The 3,305-nt window shown below is 40.5% G+C and overlaps 1 non-coding gene across 1 annotated transcript; it reads left to right on the top strand.

Moving 5' to 3' along the window:
• The first annotated feature begins 2,912 nt into the window (after nucleotides 1-2,912).
• On the top strand, nucleotides 2,913-3,019 carry LOC145522079 (U6 spliceosomal RNA). Its single transcript, XR_014065898.1, has one exon. It is a non-coding gene; the product is annotated as a U6 spliceosomal RNA (small nuclear RNA).
• Nucleotides 3,020-3,305: the final 286 nt, after the last annotated feature.

The raw sequence follows: 3,305 nt of genomic DNA, 5'->3' as shown, positions 1-3,305 counted from the left end.
GTACTTAAAACTGGAAGTTTGTACCTTTTGACCAAATCTGAGCTCTTTTTCGATGAGTTTGTTTTTGAAGAATAACTGACCTATAATAGATAAATGCTTCTACTGCATCAGTTTACAAGGTTAATATTTTCTATATCACAGCTTTAAAGAAGCAGAACTGAGATCTGAAACTATAGCTGCCTCATCTAAAGCTTGTAAGTTAATATTTTTAGTTTTATGTGCCACCACTGCTGTATGTACTAGGAATAAATCAGAGTCAAACCACTATGCTCCCTTAGAACAGACTGTGTCAAAGAATTGAACTTTCTTGATCACCAGAGACATTTAGGCAAGAATAGAAGAAGTCCTTTTGGCTAAGACAGTTTCTATTAGGCAGTAATCTGTAGCATTCATTTCAAATTAATAAAGCATTAAATTTGGAAGGAAATAATTATTTAATCCAACCACCCATGAATGAGAAGCATAATTTTCCCTTCTAATTCCATGAAATGCTTATTAGATTTTGAGTGCCTAGTAATATTTATGAAATTGCACTAATGCTAAAACTGTAGCAACTGGGCATGGTTATACTGTGGCTGAGCATAAAGCCAACAAGAAAGACACCTTTACAAATAAACAGCTCCACGATCTGAGCAGTGTTGGCTGAATTTTAGAATTGCTTGACCTGCTGCAGGGTCAGTCGCATAAAAAGGAGAATTTTTCAGAGTATCTGAGCCATGGAGATTGGGCATAAGCAAACCAGGGCTGAACACCCTACTGGTTGTGAGAGGCCCAGCCTGACTCTCTTTGGGGGTGTGCCATGAGAGACTTGCTTCAAGTACACAGTAATCATAAACGGCCATAGCCTCTGATGAGCTAGAGGAGACATTCTGCTCCACCCTCCTATATCCAGAAGTGAGTGACAGCTAAGAGTTATTGCATTTATTATACTTGCTGCATAATAAGGCAGAAATGCACCAGGAGATGACTTACACCAGTAAGTGTTCTGTTTCCATTATTGGCACATGGAACACTAATTGATTTGAGAAACTGACAAATATTATTGAATATTACAACACCTTAAAACATAAAGCATAATGGCAAGGTCTCTCAACCTTCTCCCATCACATTTATAAGTGTGTGCAAGGGGCCATTTTAAAATATAGCATGTGTGCATGCATGTTAAGTCTCTTCAGTCGTGTTCGACTTTTTACAACCCTATGGACTGTAGCCCTTCAGGCTCCTCTGTCCGTGGGATTCTCCACGCAAGAATATTGGAATGGATTGCCATTCCCTTCTCCAGGGGGTCTTTCCAACCCAGTGATTGAACCAGTATCTCTTATATTTCTTGCAATGGCAGGCAGGTTCTTTACCACCAGCACCACATGGGAAGCCCAAAATATAGCCTATAAAATGCGTATAATGCAATACATAATAACAACTACCGCTAAATGTAATAAATAACAGCTATATTTGCCTCATCCACCCATTTGTCTAAAATATCATCATTTTGTGTTCTGTTGTGTTCTGTGTTCCTTGACTCCTACAGGTAATGTTCATAAATATCATCTATGTGTTGATGGCTCCCAAATGGACACCTTGAACGTGAACCCTTTCCTGAACTCTAGATTCATACATGTAGGGCCTGATTGACATTTCCTTTTAAACTTAACTCATTTTTCCCCTGGAAATATTCCTTAAGCCATCAAGCAGTGTGGCTTCCTTTCCCTTTATCTAATCCATTCACAAATCAGTTCCCCTTTCAAATATATCCTGATTCTGTTCATTTTCATCTCTATCGGTTCATCTCATCAATCTTACCCTCTCTGCTGCTACTACCCTAGTACAAAACACTAGTCCATCACATTTTCTCCAGATTTTCTAATACCTTCAAATCTGCTCTCCTATTTCCACTCTTATCCCCTACCATTCTTTTAAACAGGCAATCAAAATGATTACAGATAGATAGATAGATAGATAAATAGATAGATCTATCCTTCCTAAGTTTCCAATGCACTTGGAATAACATCCTTACTCCTCACCACTGCTTCTAAGGTCCCATGTGACCTGGCTCTCCTTCAACCGTATCTCTGCTCATTCACTATGCTTTAGTGTCTCCTTTCTGTTCTGTAAACTCACAAAAACTATTTCCCCATCAAGGCATGTGCACATGTGCCCTCTGTCCAGAATGCTCTTTCCTCAGATCTCTGTATAACCACAGGATCTTTCAGACTCCAGCTCAAATGTCTGCTCAGAGAAGTTTTCTGAGCGTCAAACTTAAAGCAGATCCCTCCTGGGGATTCACACTTATCACATCATCCTGTTTGGGTTAAATTACAGTAATTGGGTAGCTTGGTGGTAAAGAATCCGCCTGCAATGCAGGAGACTCAGGTTCGATCCCTGGGTCAGGAAGACCCCCTGAAAAAGCCAATGGCAACCTACTCCAGTTCTCTTGCCTAGACAATCCTGTGGACAGAGGAGCCTGATGGGCTACAGTCCAAAGGGTCACAAAAGAGTCAGACGTGATTTAGTGACTAAACAACAATTTTTAAAAGTATTTTGTGTGTTATTTAATTAATGTATGTATTTATGGCAGCACTGGGTCTCCACTGTTGTGCGCCAGCTCTCTTTAGTTTAGGTGCCCGGGCTTCTCACTGTGGTGGCTTCTCTTGTGCACAGGCTCTAGGTGCATGGGCTTCAGTCGTTGTAGCATGCAGGCTCAGTTGTTGCAGCTTGTGGGCTTAGCTGCTCTGTGGCATGTGGGGTCTTCCCAGACTAGGGATCAAGCCCGTGCCCCCTGCATTGGTAGGCAGATTCTCAACCATTGGCCCACCCAGAAAGTCCTAAATTACAGTAACTTTTTATAAAATGTTCTAACTTACTTGTTTACTCACATATTGTCTATCTCCCACCATGATAATGTGAGCCCCCTAGTCCTCGCTTTGGCAGCACATATATTAAAATTTGAACAATACAGAGAAGATTAGCGTGGCCTCTGAGCAAAGATGATATGCAGATTCATGACGTGTTCCATATTTTTAGAGACATGGATGGACCTAGAGACTGTCATACAGAGTGAAGTACGGCAGAAAGAGAAAAACAAATATCATATATTAACACATATATGTGGAGTCTGGAAACACGGTATAGATCATCTTATTTGCAAAGCAGAAATAGAGACACAGACATAGAGAACAAATGTAAGGACACCAAGGAAGTAAGAGGTGAGATGAGCTGGGAGACTTGGACTGACGTATCTATACTGTTGGTACCATATATAAAATAGATAACTAATGTGAACTTAGTGTATAGCACAGGAAACTCGA

Source organism: Giraffa tippelskirchi, chromosome 9 (assembly GCF_054371585.1).
Source record: "Giraffa tippelskirchi isolate mGirTip1 chromosome 9, T2T-mGirTip1v1.2.pri, whole genome shotgun sequence".
Taxonomy (NCBI): Eukaryota; Metazoa; Chordata; class Mammalia; order Artiodactyla; family Giraffidae; genus Giraffa; species Giraffa tippelskirchi.
The sequence above is the reverse complement of the archived record's forward strand: the minus strand, read 5'-3'. Positions and strand labels throughout refer to the sequence as shown.